At 42.5% G+C, this 21,100-nt stretch overlaps 1 pseudogene; it reads left to right on the top strand.

Annotated features, from left to right (window-relative positions):
- Positions 1–18,171: 18,171 nt before the first annotated feature.
- On the top strand, positions 18,172–20,598 carry LOC146896071 (uncharacterized protein C2orf78 homolog pseudogene; annotated as a pseudogene).
- Positions 20,599–21,100: the final 502 nt, after the last annotated feature.

Raw genomic sequence — 21,100 nt, 5'->3', positions numbered from 1 at the left:
CTGCTGTTTTTGTTGTCTAACCCAGCCTCACCCTGCAGCTCTGGGAATCAAACTCAGGGCCTCACTGTACAAAGCAAGTGTTCTACCACAGAGCTACACCTAGTCTGCTGTTGTCTTGTGCTTCTCCAAGTTCATAACTGAGAGGGGGAATAGCTTAGTGGTACACAGCATAAGTTAGTCCTGGGTTGATCCTAAGCACCAGAATAAATAATTAAATTGATTAATTAATTAAATAACTTTTCAAAAAGAGACGAAAAGTTCACATATAACAATGATCTAGTGTATGTCATAGTAAATATAGCAACATCATAAACGTGAAAAACATCACTAAAAATGTCTCACCACAAAAACAATTATATGAGGTTATTGGGTTAATTGGCCAGATTTAGCTATTTCACAATATGTAAATTTCAACGTGTCATTTTAAATGTCATAAATATATACAATTTTTGCCAAGCAATCTTCTAAAATATTTTAATCCCAGTACTCTTGAGACAGAGACAGGTAGATCTCTATGAACTTCTGGCCAGTTTGAGCTACATATCCAGTGCCAGGACAGTCAGGCCTACAAAGGGAGACTGTGTTCCAAAAAAGAAATCAAGTGGTACAATATTGAGTTCACATGTTGAGTCCCCAAGGGCACTTTCTCACACAGTCTATAGATGCTAAACTAGTTGCAGGCCTTTGCAATTGCAACACATTTAGTGTCCATCCTGCTGCTGTCAGGCTGGCCTCAAGCTCTAAAGCATATGTGTGTTAGTATGTCCTCCACTGCTTACGATCAGAAAGGCACACAGTTATCTCCCAAAGAGATACAAAGCCTATGTTTCTTAAACAAGGATGTGGTGGTGTTTGCCCAAGTTTCTCTGAGACTTCTTTTTCCTTCTTTAAAAGGTTGCATAGTACTCAGTTTTAAAAATCACTGACTACAGAGAGGGCAGGGACAATAACTCTGCTTTCTCTCACCCACCATTTAAGTCAAAGCAGCACTCATGAGAAGTTAAGGGCAGTGCTGGACAGAACCCAGACAACCTGAGAAGGCTGGGCTGGGCCTCCGTGTCCCAGATCTCTAGCCATGAGAATTACTTTTTGTCTTTTATCATACCGACAGAAACTAATGCTCCCAGTCTCAAGAACGCTTTCTGGGTTAGAGGCAGTCAGAGAGGCAGGGGGATTCTAATGCTCCAGGAGCTGAGACAGGACTATGACACTTCCATCCTCAGTCTGGGCTACATAGCAAGTGCCTGGGCTCCACAGGGAGACTTTTGTCTTCATAGGAAAAAAATAATTTAAAAAAACACGCGTTCTGAGAGCAAAGGCAGATAAAGCTACTCTCCTTTTTTACTAAGGAAAGATAACTTTAAATAAAGTCATAAAATTACTTAGAAGCTGAAACAGAAATAAATCCCTGGCCACTGTTACAAGATGTGACAAGTAATCTTGTAAGTGAATTCTAGGCCAGTCAGGATCACAAGAGCCCCTTGTTAGACAAATCAGAGGAAAAATGAGGCCTTAGTCCTCAGTCATGGGGAATTGCTGGAGGTGACAGTTGGAAAAGGGGGCTGGATAGAGCCCTGGAGACTGTGGCTGAGGGTACCCCATATTCAAGAACCCCAGATGTGAGCCCGATACTCAACTGTCATCCCCATGGGTTCATGGAAGTGTTTACACTGTCCGGAATGGGATAAACTCACCAACTGAAGTAGCCAGTGCTGTGTGAAGCCCTCCAGCAGTCAGGCAGATGGAATATGGGCAGTTGCAGATGATGTCTCATTTCATCGAGGTTCATCTCCAGCCCACCCCTGAGGACTTATAGTTCTTAAATCTATTACTGCCTCTTGTAAAATCTGTCAAAAGTCAGATCTCTGTTCCAAATATTGTAGTTTTCCTTTTCCTACCCACCGGGCCAGGGGTTCCCTTCTGGGTACTGACTGGCGACTTGATTCTATTCACACGCCCACAATCCGATGGGTTAAATATCTCTTGATCCTAGCAGATACATTCTCAGGCTGGGTAAAAGTGTTTCCAGCCTCTAACAAGAGAGCCCAGACAGTGTCTGACTTCCTTCTCTGGGAGATTATCCCTGATTTGGGACTCCTGCCTCTCTCCAGTCTGACAAAGGCTCTCAATTTAAGCTCCCAGATCTCCCAAACCTTATCTAAGGCTCTCAACATCTCTTGGCATTTTCATATCCCATACCACCCCAGTCCTCAGGGAAGGTAGAACCAACTAACGACTCCTTAAAAAAAATATGCCTGTTAAAATGTCACAGGAGCTTCACCTTGACAGGGTCAAACTCTTGCCTCTGGGCTCTCCTCAAATGACCACTTTTCGTCTCACCCTTTGAACTCATGTGTGGGCTGCTGGTTCTGACCCACACTCTCTCATTTGAACTCTCACTTTTCGCTGATCATCTACTCACTCTTTGGTTGGAAGCATCACCTCAGCCCCTAACATCCTTATCCAAAAGGTCTGGGATGTTTGGTTGGAAGTTTAACCCTGTGGCACCCCTTTATCCAAGGAGTCTGGGATGTTTGGTTGGAAGCAGGAACCCAGGCCCTGGCATCCATTTTGGAATGTCTGAGTGGAAAGTTCCATTTCAAGCCTCCTCTCCTGGGAGTTGCCTCAGTCCAAACTCCACCTCTGAGAAAGTCTGCCAAAAGGTGAACCCTCCACAGGGAGGGTCAAGACCACTCCCACAGGCTATTTAAACTACCCCCCCCAGAGAATGAACATGTGGTCTTTCCGGTTCTCCTTCCCCCTCTCCGTGTTTTCCCAGAGGGCCACCCAGGAGTGTGGCATCCATTAAACCTGGGCTTTTTCTAATTTGGTTTGATTTGGATTATTGCATCAGCAGAGAAGCTTATTGGACTGGAAAAACTTTACATCTGGAGGTTCCAGCGAGAGGACTGTTATTTCCCACTGGCCGAGGGTTACGTGTTGGGAAATGCCCTTCCTGCCTGTGCTTTCTAGCAGGCTAAGATCGGCTTCATCTGGGTGAGGTTCCCTTTTTCGGGTACCTGCCATTAGGGCCAGGGCCTATTCACTTGTTGGGGAGTCTGTTGAAGTGGTGGGCCAGTGGGGCTAACTGACACCGTACATCCTTTAACACCTAACATAAAAACAAACAAGGCCCCATATGCCCATGGTTTCTGGATGCTGTGCTCCTGCTTCCTTTCTCTGTTTCTCTAGCTGTTTGCTCTTTGTCTCACTCTGTGATTCTCTCCATTTTCCCCTTGTCCTTCCAAACTGTATAGGGGCTCCATCCTCATGTTTCTGTTCCCTCTCGCAAAGTCTGCCAATCTGGTCCTTAATGGGATCACCTGTGTGCTTCCCTGGCTTCTGCTGTCTACACCAAGATTTTTCAGTTGGTTAGCTGACTGACACAGGCTCCAAAAAAAGTTTTATTTGTCTGTCTGTTAAAATAATGTGGCCACACTATGCTTTTACATCTGTGTGAGTGTGTTTGTTTCCACAGTATGCTTGCCTTATTTCTGTGTGTATGTGTGCATGTTTTAAGATCTGTAAAACTTTTAACTCCAGATTAAAACAGATCTAATAAAATACAAACATATGGGTAGCAGCCATTTTGACCTCACTGCCGTCTTTACTAAGAGCACCCACATGTGCACTAGTACTCTTTGAATTATTAAAATATTTCTTTTAATATTCTTACATTTACTGTCATTGGTAAGTTGTAACTAATTGGGTAAAATACATGTCTAAATTAACTTACAGGTCTAATTTAAATATAACTAATAGGTAATGGTATCCAATTCTCAAGCACCTTTACAAATCTGAGAGTATGGCATTTAACAAAAGAGTTTCTAACACAGATACATGTCAGCCCCTGCAGCATCCTATAGCTCCTCCAAGAAGAATCATGGTTACAGAAGACCTTCCACCCAGAGGCTTGCCTTTGGATATGGCAAAGCCACTCACACAGCAAAAAGTGGCCTTCCACCTCATCAGTTTCCTGGACATTGCACAGGGGGGATCAATCATCTTATCCTGTCAAGACAGGTAGACTAAATCTTCCCCCCACAGGAAAATCTTTGGACCTCCTGGACTCAGCATCTAATAGCAAGTACTGTTTCTAAGACTGGTGTTCACCAAATCCCAAGTCATCTAAGGAGAGACTTGAGATTACCTGCATAGCTAAAAAAGCTGTCTCATTTCTGCTCATTTATCCCTCTTAGATCTGTCTAATGGCATTTGATGACTTAAGGTACTGATAGCTCATTACCTCATTTGTCAAATTTCCTACTAAAATACAGACAGGTGTGCCTCTTTCACAGGCTTCATAGTACAGGATTAACAGGTTTCAAATGTATCTTAAAAGATCAAGAGTTACCCAATTCCCTTTAATTGTCTTCTAAAATATTTCTGTTCCAGTTGTCTTACAGATACCTACAGGTTCCTGGAAAAAGTTCTACTGCTGTATCAAAAATCAGGTCTGGTTAAAAAAAAAGTAACAGTCTCTAGAGTCTAATTTTAACCCCACCCACCCATCCATTTTCAAGCATATTTTACAGGTCACTCCTGCTGTCTAGGCCGAGACCAACCTCATATTCAACTCTACTGGATTGGGAACCCTATATATTTTCCTTCTTAAACTCTCCTCATTCTCCTATCTCTATCAAACACACCATGCTTCATCCATTTCCCTTCTGTATCTCCAATAACATATTCAAATTTCTTATTAACTACTCAGCTGTTGTTACAGGGATCACCATTAGCCCCAGCACTAGAGGCACAAAGAGTATCAGACATGCTGAGGTGGTAAGGAATGGTAACACTCCAGAGATATTCACACCCACAGACTCAAAAGGGAGACTCACAAGACAGATTTTGATATAACAAGTTTATTGTTGACCGTTCTCAAACCTGTATCTCCTGGATGTTAAGGTGACACCATGGTGATGGAAAAGGGACAGGTGCCTTAAGGTTTGTTTCAGGTGGAAATGGCAAAGCTTAATTAGTAATTCCTTTCCCTCTCACTATGTGACTGTCAACAACTTTAAGACTAACCAATGAAATTCTGATAAGCTATTAAACCAATTCTAGTAGAATACAAAACATATACCACCACTATATTATCATAGTCACCAGCTCAAGATTTTAAATTCCCTTTGGTTGCTTCTCAATGTGTCTAACAACTTACGACTTTTATAAATTTAAAAATTCTATTAAGCTCCAGGGAGCCCAACTGGACCCACTTTAATCTATCAGATTCACTCAAGATAAGTATCCTTCGACTTTTCCCTAGTCTCAGCCCCTCCCCCTCAATTTGGGACCCCTGGGGAATACCCCCTTCATCTTAGGACCCTCCTCGCTCAATTACCAAGATTTGAGGAAATTTTTCTAAACTTCATCTTCTGCCTCACCAGCATCTTGTGGGGTCCAAGCTGTCAGCCATATGATTCCACAAAGCTCAAACAATGGGGAAGACATGGCCACCTCAGGACGACTCTGCTAGTGATGACTGATGCCCACCAAGTCAGCTTGAAGCAGTTTCCAGAGATCCAACAGCCCCCATTCCCACCCACCTGCTACCCTTATAAACTCTCTTTTTATAATAAAGAAAAGGGTCGAATGTTGTTATTTCTATCACATCTGGGGTCCCATGGACATCAGCATTCAGGCAAACTGCATAGTCACCCTAGGGCCTTATGCCCTCTGTAATCTATGTGCACTGTGGCCACATAACCTATATGCATGCGTAATGTGGCTACAGCAGCCCCTACATGCATGGGTTGAACTACCTTTAAAAAGAGGACACACTTGCCCCATGCTATTTTTCACCACGTTTCTTTCAGACAGGCCTTTCAGAGAGGCACCCCCTCTTTCCTTTCTCTTTATTAGTGAAAAGTCTTCAAGTGGGTTTTGTTATATATCTTGTGGTCCATTCTCACACACAGTAATATCATATAGTCCCCAATCTCCCTCATGGCCTCTCCATGACAGCCTGACTCACTATACTTCATTAATCCTGACCCATAACCTGCCTGTTCCAGCCATGGACCGATGCAAATGGAGGACGGTACAAAAACAGACTCCATTTGATATTTTATGCTTCTTTGTCAAAAATCAGGTGTTCAAAGGTGTGTGAATTAATATCCAGGTCTTCTATTCGGTTCCATTGGTCCTCCTGTCTGTTCTTATGCCAATACCAGGCTGCTTTCAGTACTGGAGCTCTGTAGTAGAGTTTGAAGTCAAGGATTGTGATGCCTCTAGAAGTTCTTTCATTGTACAAGATTGTTTGGCAAAGAAGCAAAAAAAAATATCAAATGGAAAAAAGAAAGCATATTTGACAAATGATACTGGCATAACTGGATATCAACATGCAGAAGAATAAAAATAGATTCATATCTATCACCATGCACAAAACCCAAGTACAAATGAAACAAAGACCTCAACACAAACCCAGCTTTACTGAAGCTATAGAAGAGAAAGTGGGAAGTACACTTGGACACATTGGCACAGGAGACCACATCATAAATATAACCCCAACAGCACAGACACTGAGAGAAATAATTAATACATAAGACCTCCTGAAACTGAAAAGCTTCTGTAAAGCAAAGGACATGGTCAACAAGACAAAATGACAGCCTACAGAATGGGAAAAGATCTTCACTAACCCCACGTAAGACAGAGGTCTGATCTTCAAAATATACAAAGAACTCAAGAAATTGGACACCAAAAGAACACATAATCCAATTTAAAAAAATGGAGTACAGACATAAACAGAGAACTCTCAACAGAGGAATCTAAAATGGCTGAAAGACACTTAAGGAAATGTTCAATATCCTTAGTCATCAGAGAAATGCAAATCAAAACAACTCTGAGATTCCATCTTACACCTGTAAGAATGGCCAAGATCAAAAACACTGATGACAACTTACGCTGAAAATGTTGTGGGGGAAAGGGAACACTTCTGCATTGCTGGTGTGATGTAGGAGAGTCTTCTATCTATCAGTTGCTTTCATTGGTTAATTAATAAAGAAAACTGCCTGGCCTGATAGGTCAGAACACAGGTAGGCAAGGAAGACAGAACTGAATTCTGGGAGAAACAAAGCAGAGGCAGAGAGCTGCCCGCCATGAAGCTGCCAGGTCAGACATGCTGAATCTTTTCGGGTAAGCCACGAGCTTGTGGTGACATACAGATTATTAGAAATGGGTTGAAGTCAAGATGTGAGAGTTAGCCAATAAGAAGCTACAAATAATGGGCCAGGAAGTGTTTTAAATGAATACAGTTTCCGTGTAATTATTTCAGATGTAAACTAGCCGGGAGCCAGGCGGCGGGAAGGCGGCCCACCGCTCCTTCTACAGAGTGGCGGATTTCGGGTAAAGCTAGCCAGGCAGCCGGCTGGAAGCAGCCTGCTGTTTCTTTCAACACTGGTGGGAGTGTAAACTGGTACAGCCCCTTTGAATGTCAGTGTGGTGATTTTTCAGAAAATTAGGAAGCAGCCTTCATCAAGACCCAGCAATACCACTTTTGGGTATATATTCAATGGATGCTCAATTGTGCCACAAGGACAAGTGCTCAATTATGTTTATAGCAGCATTGTTTGTCATAGCCAGAACCTGGAAACAACCTAAATGCCCCTCAATCAAAGAATGGATAAGGAAAATGTAATACATTTATACAATGGAGTACTACACAGCAGAAAAAAATAACATCTTGAATTTTGGAGACAAATGAATGGAACTGGAAAACATTATTTTGAGTGAGATAACCCCAGACACAGAAAGATAATTATCACATGTACTCACTCATAGGTGGTTTTTAAACATAAAGCAAAAAAAAAAAAACCAGCCTACAAACCACAATCCCAGAGAACTTGGAGAACAATGAGGACACTAAGAGAGACTTACATAGATATAATCTACATGGGAAGTAGAAAAAGATAAGATCTCCTGAGTAAATTGGGAGCAGGGGGACCTTGGGGGAGGATTGGATGGGAGAGGAGAGAGGCAGGGAGGGGAGCAGAGAAAAATGTAGGGCTCAATAAAAATCAATTTAAAAAAGCTAAAAATAAAACAAAACAAACAAACAAACAAACAAAAACAGACTCTTCCCGACACAAAATGAGCCTGCTTAGCTCGCCCCTTCCTAGACTGGAGCTAAACATAAGGAGCATGCACCTCAGAGGACAAAAGCCTTGAATGGTAACAGGCAAGGCACCATCTCCGAAAACTGGTCTCAGTCCACTGTTGCCGGCTGAAGCAAGTCTATTTGTGTACTGTGCATTGTTTCTTTGGCACAATGGATTTTTCTAGCGGAAATTTAACAAAAAAGAGTCCTGGTGACTGAAAACTACAGAACAAAACGAAGAAAGGGAAAGAAGAATGAGGCCCTTTAGAATGAGACGTCATCAGAGCGTCACTGAGGTTAACCCCTCAACAATGCAGAGTAAAACAAAAGATCATCCAAGGAAGCTTTGCCTTTTCATACTAACCCAATAAATAAGTGTAGTTATTGTCATAGTTAGAAAAGCCTTGGATATTATACTCATTCCTAACAGAAGTAATCTATTTTTCTATTCGTTCCCGGGCTGTGATTTATCATGGGCAGCTGTTTAGTCTCGGGTGCTTCGCTGCCATCTGCCACAAGAGGGCAGCGTCCCCTACCAATTTTTTTTGTGTCTTGGATTGGCCCCTAAAAGGAAGGCTTTGGTGAGACTGAGGACTTTGATCATTTAGCTAGTGTCTCCCCTAGTCTCACTAGTAAGTGAGTCTGTTACCCATGGCAACAGGATGTTTGTCTTTTGGCTTTCTAGAAAATAGGAACTGATATTCTTTAAAATGTATTTTGCTATACCCTTTAACATCACAGACAGAATCACCCATTCAAAGGTTACTGCCAAGGAGAGGTCCTGCCTTTCAGAAGTTTGTGAAAGGAATGTGTCACTGTCTTGAGGGAGGATGTCTCCTTTGAGATAGTACTGACTTGTGTTTACAGCCATTATTTATAGACTTTATATAACACTCTATAGCAACATAGCCTTCCAAGTCCCAGAAGACAAGAGAGTATCACTTTGCCCTCAGGCTGCCTCCCTGGAGTCCTTGCAGGAAGTGCCTGTTTCAGATTCGAGCCTGGTGTTCTTGACTCTGATCCTGGCTTTGTATAAATGGGCACCAAGACAAATGATAACCCCAGAGAAAAGCTCTTGGTCCTTTACCCTCCCTTCCAGACAATCCTGCCACCTTACACAAGAGCCTGCCTGGCACCCTGCACCTCCTGTAACAGTGGGTTAAACAAGACTGTTGTTCATTTGTGCATTTCTCTTGGGAAAAGGAGATTGTGTGAACAGCACCTGGGTTGTTATGGCTGAGGCTACATCACCACCTTCAGATGCTCTCCTGCTCCGAGCCAGGGGCTCCTCCGTCATGCCTACAACTGGTCAGGAGGAAGGACATCAAGGCAAAGGGCCCCTCGTCCCTTCTCGAGAGCAGAAGTTTAGCCCTGAAAAGGTTCTGCCAGGGAAGAAATTGAGGTTCAAGGAGGGGAGTGCACTTGGCCTTGGTCACGTTGTCGTCAGGGCACCTAGGGCTTCCACGCAGTCTCGGGTGCTCCCTCGTGCTCACTCTCAGCCTTGAGCCCAGCTCTGGTTTACTGAACACTGGAAATTCCAAGCTCGTGTTTCTGACCTGTGAGGTGACTCACCTGTCACTTCTGGGCAGCTCTGTAGGAGGACTGCATTCAAGGAAAAGTTCAGGAGAGTCAAAAGTGAATGATGGATGTCCTGCCCATGGCACTTGCTCCATCAAAGCAACACGACTGGACTTAGTTCTTTCTGTGTATGGCCTCTTGGCTCCAGAACCTTGCCCAAAGCCAAAAGGACACCAAAGAACAGCCTAGAGATTGCAAAGCCCAGGACAAAGAGTTGGGAATCCTGGGCTCTTGCTGGCTTGGTCATTGCCCAGCTACAGAGCCACTATCCTCTTGGCCTTCTCTTCCTCAGCTTAAAAGGACCAGGCTTCCTAGTCCCTGAGGCCAAGCTGTGACTGATGGCAATACCCAGGCCTTACCCTCATCTGCTTTTCTCCTTTGCAGTGACGAAATCCAAGTGCCCCTCCTATGTGGGGGTCACAGGAATCCTCCTGCAGGAGACCAAGCATGTCTTCACCAAAGAAGACCACCTGAAAGTTGTGTGTTGTATTCCTACGGTATAGATAGATAGATAGATAGATAGATAGATAGATAGATAGATAGACAGACAGACAGACAGACAGACAGACAGATACAGATACAGATAGAGATAGAGATATATCCTATCCTTTCCTTGAGGCTTCCAGGTTCCACTTGACTGGGGAGCCACACAGTCTGTAGCTGCTTGCTATGTTGTGAACTCCAAAGAGAGGTCCCTGCCCCTGAGGCTCCCAAGATACATCTATGAACAGTCAGCAGCCTGTCCACCACCTCATGCTGATACACAGATTAATATAAATGGGTTAATTTAAGATATAAAAGTTACTTTAAAAGAAGCCTGAGCTAATCAGACAAGTAGTGTTGTAATTAACATAGTTTTTGTTTGAGTGTGGGTGGTCGGGAACAAATGAGCAGTCTCTACCTACAAAATGGCACCCATATGTTTGGGGCTAACCCTTGTGGCCAGTCACAACCTTTAGTTCAGGTGCTTGTATCCCCACTTGCTGTTAGGAGGAAAGTAACTGACAGCATGCCTGCCGCTCAGCACCCATGTTTTGGCAAGCAGTTGCATTGGGTCTCCTAGGCATGCACAGGCAGAAAAGCATGACAGATTCCTGCCACCATACATGGAGACATTTCTAGGTCACACAGCATGCTTCATGGCAGATTTAGCTTTTACTCAGACAAAAAGGGTTTATGTATTGCACAGTGCTTCACAGAGTTGAGATGGGGAGCAAAGCTCCCACCCAGAGCTGGCAGTGAATGTATCTCTGGCTTGTTAAAAGGCCAAGAGAGGCAGAGCCAGCACCTGGTGCAGCTCTTATCCAGATGCTGACCACCAGATGCTTACAACTTTAAAAGTGCTCCTGGTCCAAAAATGATTATAATATGCAATAAAGACAGATTCAGAAAGAAATAAACCACTGAACAGATCACAGTATATATTTTAAATTTTATGTAGGCTTGGGAGAGAGAAGAAAAAGAATATAGACAATAAATATAAAAGAGTAAGACAGTCATGGACTAAAGTAATAGAGAAAAAAGCCACATAAAGATGGAAAATACACAGAGTGTGGATTATGTGTATTATTGCGTTTTTTTTAATTTGTTGATGTCAGAGGGACATTTGGTTCTTGGGGCTGCTAAGTTAAACCAACACAAAGGTATCTTGACTTCAAATTTTGAGTCTAAGGATACGGTACTTTGGAAAAGAGATTATGCTTTTGTTTCCACAGAAGATGAGATCCCGTGGATTTCTTCCAGGCTAATGTGGTTTGATGGAACAAGACCCCATGAATATCCCCAGGAACCCTAAGAATACTTTGCCCAACAATCGCAGTAAGTTGTCTAAAAAACTATGCCCAAATTCCCAAAATGATTGCTTATAAATATTTGTTTTCATTTAAAGGGGGATATGATATAGACATGAATACTTTACATTGGTATGGACTTAGGTTTATTGATACAGTGTTGGTTGATTTTATTATGCTTTGGGTGTATTTTTACTCTTATTTGAGGTATTGCATGTGTGTACAGCTCATTTTAAAATGTAATGTATAATTAAAAATTGCAGATTAATTGGAAGTCATTTATAATAACTAAGCTTGTAGTCAAGCTAATTAGATTTTCTAGTTATATAGAAATATATTTCAGAAAGATAGCTGTTCTTCAAACCTTTCAAAGACATACAGAATATGGCATTTAAAATGTATTAAGAACTTAGACTATTTTTGACAATGAGACATGTCTGCTTCTGGTAGCACCAATTACTTCAAAGAGGTTGATGGGCATTGAAAAAAATTGTTATGAAATTTGCCTTCAATGTGACAAGGCTAGCCATTTGGGTAAGAAACTGCTTTTTCCTGGACTGCTATATGGTATGCTGTATGGGCCCAGCAGGCCCAGCATGGGTAGGGCTTTTCTATGCTCTAATCATTTCAGGATTTGTTACACATTTTCCTCTGTGGCATATGGCATTAACCTTTTATGGGGTGACACATAACAAATAGAATTAATTCATATATGAGTTTAGTTTCTTGAGACAGTGTCTCTCTCCATATCCCTGAATATTCAGGAACTGACCTCACAAATCAGGATAGCTTTGAAATAACAAAGATCTGCCTGACACTGCCTCTTGTAATGCCTTTACCTGTATCCCTGCCTCAAGAGTGCTGGGACTAAAGTAATGCACCAAAATCCCTGGTAAAAGCAACTTTCTGTATATGTGGATCACCAGTTTTCTCACCATGATTAGAAAAGGAAATGTGTAAGCAACAGTACATTTTTGATAGCTACCAAAGTCCCAGAGGCTGGACTTCATGCATTTACAACCATAATTCAACATGGATTCATTGTTCTGAAAAATTGCTACTCAAGCAGAGATCATAGAAACGCCTTCCCCGTCACTGTAGGGGCCTAAGTGCAGAGGGCACAGAAGGAGGGGAGCATCTCACTTACCAGCCACTAACTTCTTCCTTGACTCTTTTTCAGTGGTGGAAAAGATGTCCCTGGGACTGATACCTCAGGCCAGACACTCCATCAGCTGTGATCCAAAATATTGCTAGTATCCACCTCAGATTCCCAGATGAGGACACCACCTGTTGATAGGGACAGGTCATTGACTGACCCCATCCAAAGATCTCCAGGATTCCTGGCTTTTCCAACAGCTCTAATCATAGAGGAAAAAAGGGAAAACAATTTGAATGAGATGGCAGCCAATCTATCAGTGCTTATGGATTCCTTAAGGGCACAAAGGAAACCTCGTCCCATCACTTCTCCCTTTAGCACACCCCAACTTGCAGCACACGTTGCACTCTACTGACACTAACACCCTGAGGCGGAAGCTTGCTTTTGACCATGTCTCCTGGTGAAGCATCACCTTAGTCATCATGAGCCTAGGGCAAGCAGACTGTGATGGACTCCAGCATAGGCTATACTGACACGTCTACACCGGGGCCAGATATTCACCTTCCGCAATTTTTCAAATAACTCAATGTATTAAACATATTCAGAGATGCACACATCCTTATCCAAAGACTCCATAGTCATCAGGAGGGAATCAGCTGGGGCTCCTGGGCAAGACAAACCAAGAGGACCAGGGAAAACAACTTCAAGAAAACAGAGGAGCTGAAGCAGTTTAGGAAGAGTCGAGTCGGAAGAGAAGCACACCATCCCAGGACCAAAAGGAGGAGGGATCCACCTGTGCTCAGCCACCACAGCTTTAAAAAGCCTCAAACCCACCCCAGCATGTACATGCGGCAGTCCATGAAGGACTTTCACCTCTTGTGGGGGAAGCGAGAGAAGAAAACTGGCCTCTCCTGAATTTTTTCAACTCTTTCTGCTGCTCTCTGCTCTATTATTACAAGAGTTTATTGAGCTTTGAGCTCTGGGGAAGTGGCATTGACTATTTACAGGGTGACACACAGAGAATAGAACTCATTTACTTATTCAACTTCTTTTAGTTTCCTGACACAGAGTTCTCTCCAAAGCCCTGTATGTCCTAGTTCTAACATCATAGTCCAGGTGAGCCTTGAACTCAGTGATCTGCCAGCCTCTGCCCCTGCCGCTTCCTCTGTTTCTGAGTCCCTGTCTCAAGCGTGCTGGGACTACAGATATGCTTCAACAATCTAAGAACAATCAAGATTCTTTCTGTACATGTGGATCACCAGGTTTCCCAGCATGATCTGATGAAGAGTCCATGTGTAGGCCAAGGTGATTCTTGCTACTGACCTAAAATCACAAGACTTAACTGAATGTATTGACTTAGCTGCATGTATTTACAACTGCGACTCAACTCAGATTCTTTTTTCTGACAGTACTTTTGTTTCACTTGAAGGCTGGACTGACTGCTGACAATGCCTGTTTCTTCATCTTATTTTATTTTTTGTCATATTTGGTTATTATATCTTGAAACCTTTTTTTCTAAAGAGAGAGAGAAAAGGAGTAGATGTTGAGAGGTAGGGAATCAAGAATGAAATGAAAGTAATAGAGGTGGGGAAATCTAAAGTCAGTATAGTTAGTTAAAATCGAGTTCTTTTGAATAAGAGGAAATTAAGAAACTACAGTTTAAAAATTTAAACGAAACAGAAATGAAAGGAAATGAAATCAGAACATATTTCTTTTTATATCTCCATCAATCTACCTATCTATCAGCATTCTTTCCATGTATCTATTCATCTCTCATTTTTTTGTCTACACAGACTTCTCAATAACACAGTCCCAGTGATGTTCTTCTCACTGAGGTCTACACTGCTACAGGAGAACCATATTTTTCTGAACGGTCTAAACTTTCACTCTTTCAGTACTTGCCACTGGGAATTGGTCACATTATCTGACAAGTGTGATTTCATGAGGAATCTCAGGGAACATCCAGGGGCAGTCTGCTCTCCTATGAAAAAGGATATTCTTTTCGCAGAGATTTTCCAGCAATAAAAATCATGAAACCCTCTGCATGAAGGAACAGTTCTATTGAGCAGAACATGGGGCTGTGTGCTAGCACACTAGCTTGGTGTAAAGGAGGTGCTGTGTGAAAGCTGCGACACCACTGTGAATGCAGGAGCACAGCAAAACTGCCTCCAGGATCATTTTCCATTTTCCCCATCAGGTATAATTGATTATATTTCCAAATATATACTTTAGATGCATTTAAATTTCAGCCAATTTTTAGTTTCTTACACTGCAAGGATTATTAATAACCTGTGCTGTGACAGGATATATTTAATAAAAGAGAAAACTGATAAAACATTAGTGACAGCAAGAAAGAAGAAAAGAGACACAACACAGGCCAAACTAGTAACCCTAGGAGATCACCCTAGAGTAAGGCTGCACACAACTGGCTTCCCTAGTAATCCACACACAGAATTCTTATAGCAATATCACTTTCAAAGCAGGGGGTGCCAATTCCTTTTTTGGAACCGGTCATGAAAATTGCATAAGTAATGTGAAATCTAGGAATAGAATATTGACATATATATGCAAATACAGAGGTATTGTCAGGGTGTAAATCACTGTTATCCTGGGATCAAATAACTTATGAAATACCAGGTTTCATAGCCTTGTAATTTTTCTTAAATAAAATGCATATTTAAGGCTTAAATGCTTAGCCTCTCTTCTCTCTCTCTGTCTTTCTCTCTCTCTCTCTCTCTCTCTCTCTCTCTCTCTCTCTCTCTCTCTCTCTCTCTGACTAAGCATCTTACTTTTTCAAAATCAACAAAACTGTATATTCCTAGTGAAAAGTCCAGATAGGCATAAATCTAAACTTTCACTGAACACAAGAATTTTAAAATGCATACAAAAGAAGGAACCCTACATTTAAAATATAAAAGTCTGAAGAGTTTTCACATCTGTGCCTGCAATTTTCACATATTAAATAAGACGTCAATATAGTTAAAAGTATGGTGGTTTCTCAGAAAATTATGGATCAACCTACCTGAGGACGCAGGTACCTCTCTTGGGCATATACCCAAAAGATGCTCAATCATATTACAGAAGCATCTTTTCAACGATGTTCATAGCAGCATTATTTGCAATAGCAAGAAACTGGAAACAACCTAGACACCCTTGAACTAAAGAATGGATAAAGAAAATGTGGCACATTTACACATTTGAGTACTACTCAGTGCTAAAATACAATGACAAATTGAATTTTGCATGCAAATGGTTGGAATTAGAAAACACTATCCTGTGTGAGGTAACCAAGACCCAAACAGATGAATATGGTATGCATTCACTCATACATGGATACTAGTCATGAACAGAGGACATTGAGCCTATATATAGTTCATAATCATAGAGTAGCTAAGTAATGAGGTGAACCCAAAGAAAAGCATATATAGATCCATTTGGAAATTGGAAACAGACAAAAATCTCCTGACAATATTGGGAGCATGGGGTGGGGAGAGAGGAGAGGGTAGAAAGGGAAAAGAAGGGGAGGAAGGGCTGGTTGAGGAGAACTTGAGGGAATGGGATAGTCGAAATGGAGAAAGGACAGAGATGAAAGCAAGAAAAGAGATAGCGTGATTGAGGGAGCCATTATAGGATTAGCAGAAACCTGGCTTTAGAGAAATCCCCAGGAATTCACAAGGATGAAACTGGCTAAGACCCTAAGCAAGAGAGAAGGGGGCCAATCTTCACTTGTCCTGTAGTAAGACTGATGAATATCTTAAATGCCACCATAGAAACTTGATCCAGCAACTGATGGAAATGGAGGAAAAGATATACATTGGAGGATGGAGGACAGAGCTGAGCTCCCAAAGCCCAGTTGAAGAGTGGAAAAAATGAGAATATGAGCAAGGAGATCAAGACCATGATGGGTTCACCCACTGAAACAGTTTACATGAGCTGATGGAAGATCACCAACTCCAACTGAACTGGGAAGGAAAAGGAATGGGACCAAACTAGTCCCTCTGAATGTGGTTGACAGTTGAGTCGCTGGGGCAGACTCTGGGGCCACTGGCAGTGGCACCAGAATGTATCCCCACTGTATGTACGGGATTTGGGGATTCTTTTCTCTTTGGATGTATTCCTTGATCAGCCTGGATATAGCAGGGAGGGCCTTGGAACTTCCCCCAAACCAATGTGCATTACCCTCTCTGAGGAATGGATGGGGTTGGCATGAGAGGCTTTGAAGAGAAATTGGGAGGAAGGCAGAAAGAGGGAATTTGGTTTAATAACTTTTTAAAATCTAATAAATTTTAAAAAAACATTCAGAGTAGCTGAGTCTGGGCAGCACAACAGTAACAAGAGATTGGAAAAGGGAACAGTTGTATCCATGCTCACCATCACCCATTAATTTGCTCGACTACCAGCAGCATCCAAATACGAGCATCTTCATGATGCATAGAGGACCATTGATCTGGAAGTTCAAAGTGACATTGCCCATGAGTGTAACAATGAAGGGTCAGGCTGGTCCAAGAAGGAAAACATACAAAGAAGGGATGAAAGTATACAATACAATTGTCAGTCCAGTGTGGGTCTACACAGAATAAAAGGGACTGGGAGAGAAGAAACACAAAGACAAGTGTCTTAGAATTCATCTTCCAGGTGCATGCAGCACACTAAGCCCTGACCTTGGACACAGTCACAAAGGAACACTTTGATCTCTTCTTTGGGTCATGGACAGATGCTGATGGCACAAAAGTCAGATGAACTGGAATGGCCTATCACATGAGTTCCCTCAACATAGCAGTTCTCCCTCCTGCCCAAGACTACTCACTGTATGTAAGTGTAGGCTGATGGGACACTCTCTGTTGGAAAGTGACCCTTCATGTGCACATTACACACTGCTACATCAATGAACCTTATAAGAGCACTGCCATGATAGCCTAGGCTAAACACCATGAGAAGTGGCACTCCCATGCCATGATTGCTTCTTTCAGTAGCTCACACCTCAGTCACCATGTCTACTGTTGATCTCCTGGCATCTTCTCCAACCAATCCCATCTTCTATTTAGAAATCGGACCTTCCCATTGGCTGTTGCCTCATTTATGACATCATTCTCCCACAAACCCTATCAGCACCTGGGAGAACCTTGGTGTTTCCATGGTGATGACTGTAAACAAATTTGGATCATCACAGGTCACAGTGATGTGCTCTCTGATACTGGACACACTTGCCACTAAGGTCAGCTGATCAGACAAGGCCGACAAATTATCTTGCTCCATTGTACTTTGGATTGCTGATCCTCTCCTCCTGACCATGTCAGGTAAGGATAGAGACTTTAAAATATGTCTTTTGATCTTCTTCACTGACTTTTACTATACTTTTAAAACTTTGTTGAATGTAGATACTATTGGTGTTGATATAGATATGTAGATTTGAATGTCACATTTAGCTTTGGTTCTTACTAAGTAGGTGATTTTAGACAGAGAGCTTATTCTCAAGTTTTTTTCATCCACTTCATGAGTGAACAGTGTCACTATGCTTGGGTTCTGTACTGTTGGGTTTTCAGAGGAAAGTGAACAGGGAATAAAATCAGGCCCTTTTGGACGGTATTAAACTACAGAGACACAGGAACATGAACAAGGTGAGCAGAGATCTAGCACTCCGTGCCATTGATGAGACAGTGTCCCCCCACTACTGATTAAATCTCAGTTTAAAATTCAGGGCTACTCTAAAAGTACTGCTCACACCACAAATGGTGGCACACAACTATAATCACAACATAGAGAGAGAACTGGATGGGATGAAGGTCAGTTCAAGTTCTGCACTGACCTCTCTCCATGTTCACCAAATGAATATTGACTATGAACAAAACAATGACTGCCATGTTGTGGAGTTACTTGGACATCCCTAGATTAAACATGGAGAGTGGAAGAGAATAAGAGGACTGTGGAATGTGAGAAGGCAGCTGTTGTACTGGAAGAAATACTGCCGGTGTTGCTGGAAGGACAGACTCACAGGAAGTCAGGGAAGAGGGCAAACACAGTATGGGTTTAGAAAGTATACAAATATAAGAAGGCACACTACAGAGAGGACTCTAGTGGTCCACAATGGTATTTTAGAACACAATGTTGAAGATGACCACAGATTATAATCAAAAGGGAAAAGGCATTGTCATTTCCCAAGCCATGTTTAACCAACCATACAGTTCAGATTAGTCTGTACGAAGGTTCCCTGGCACATATAGAAGAGAATGACTTGATCTGGTCCCTGGCTCTTACTCCATCCAGCCCACCTTCTGCCCAGTTCCCCATGTCTCATGTGCACTGGTGGTGTTGGATAGTATCAACTGGGGCTGCGAAGTCCAGTCAGAGTCTGACCATGGCAACTGACAGGCTGTTGTTAGGGGGAAATTCTCTCAAGGATTCTGCCTTAGAAGAGATATAAGAAATTAACAGTTACTGAGGAGCTGTTAATAAAACAATTTAATCAACAGATATTAAATTGAGAAACAATCTTATTCAGAAATGAACCCCAGAAAACATTAGCAATCGCAAGAGGACACACTAAACTGGTGCAAACAAGAAATTTTGTCAGCACATTGTATTTCTGAAATCACATTTGCATATTACTTAAAAGTTTAAGAAAAGAGATAATTATACAAGAAATGCAAAGGGGAAAGAGAGAGACAGAGACAGAGACACAGAAGGGTTAATTACCTAAAATCAGTACTCATTTGTTACACACCATTCATGAACAAATTCAATAAAATAGGGAATAGCCTGGTGGACATGGGCAGGGACTCCAGCACAAGCACTTTAGAGGCAGAAGCAGGCCTTTCTATGTGATTTCAAAGCCAGACTGATCTACGCAAAGAGACCCTAAGTCACTTTATACTGTAAGATCTGCACAGAACAGGACAAAGTCCCAGGTATGGAAGATGCCTAAGGGTGTTCTCCGAGTTAAAACTTCTCTTGTAGGATATATTTGTGAGGAAATGTCCTGATAGGCATTATAATATACAATCAGGACAAAGAAGGGTGGTGTCTAGATCTGAGTAAGGGTTAAAACAGATTAACTAGGATTTTCATGCCCACACAGAAAAAGCAGACAGTTCATCAAATGATTGTCATCCTACCTAGTACCAAGGATCATTCTTAACTTATTTGTTTGGGATATGTAAGGGAACATAAGTGCTAGACTCTCCCACACAGTACATCCTGGAGATTACACAGTCCCTCACAGGAAGCTACAAAGCTTCCATCTCAAATTTTTCCAACTCTCTTCTTGCTTCCTACTGAAAATTGCCAAAGTGCACCTTTCATTGGGACAGAATGTGCTCTGTGGCCCTCTGTGCCTGTGCTGAGGAATGTCACACCCTCAGCAGGAAGTGTGTACAATTTCTATGGGGTCTCCACCCCAGCTGTGAGCTCAGCATGGCTCCTGTCATTAGACTTCAGCACATGTTGCCAACAGCTCACAGACAGTGCCTGTTTTTACCAATGAGCTGGCACGACCACACTGACTGAGCTGACTGACCAGAACCAGATCTCTACTTCGGCATTTTCCTATCCAGTTGTTCTCCACTGGGATCTCAGAGAAAGTACCACCAGAAGGGAAAGCTCTGTTCCTGGACACCCGTGTAACTATCATTGACCAGAATACCACCCTCTCGTTTCAGTCTGTGACAGTCCACTGTGATAATATTTTCCATCCCAATGCCCTAGTCGCATCCTATCCAACATTATCTGCCTGCCTTGTACAGGCAACAGCATCAAATGGACCAGATCAGCGATATATCCTGGCACCTTGCTACCGGGATGGAAGTCAGGCCTATTACAATGACCAGAACAGCCTGGGACCCCCGGTGGCCGAAGAACTCTGGCAGTGCCTATGGTCTGTGCCCTGCTCTGGGAATCAGGCCTCCTCTCTGCACCCAGAGATGGTGATGGCACTAAAGGAGATTCAGCCAATGAACATCCAAACACCTTTCTCCACCTCTGCCATCTACTGTCCCACAGCTGCTCAAAGCATGCCAGACACCAGCCTTCAAAGTGAGTAAAGCTAGGAGGGGAGGTGTGACATCAGCCCTCAGAGGAGACACAGCTCTACCTTTCAGAAGTGGATGGCCACACAGAGGAAGAATGGGAGTCCTGACACATTAGCTTTGGCTCAGGCTCACCATCCCTAAATGCAGTCTCTATAATGAGAGAGAATGCAGGACAGTGAGTGACATCCAAGCTTTATGAAGACATGTCCAAGGACCACACCACAGGAACACATTTCACTGCCAAGGCCAATCAGGCCCATGCTCCTAAATCACCTCCCTCCTAATCTAGCTCTCGTAATTCTAGATGACATCAAGAATTTATTTCTGTTGTGTACCACTAAGTTTCCCCTGAGTTGAAGCTAGTGTCCAGAGAAATGGAACTCTGAATCTGTTCTGGAGAAAGACTTCCTCCCATATTCCGAATGTCTGCTGAGACATTCTCTAACACTTTAGCTGTAGTGAGTTTGCTTTGACCTGTGCTAAGCAGTGTTGGAGCATCTCACCCTATCTGTCT

Source organism: Myodes glareolus, chromosome 1, assembly GCF_982192425.1.
Source record: "Myodes glareolus chromosome 1, mMyoGla1.1, whole genome shotgun sequence".
Classification (NCBI taxonomy): Eukaryota; Metazoa; Chordata; class Mammalia; order Rodentia; family Cricetidae; genus Myodes; species Myodes glareolus.
This window is presented reverse-complemented; position numbering and strand designations above follow the sequence as displayed.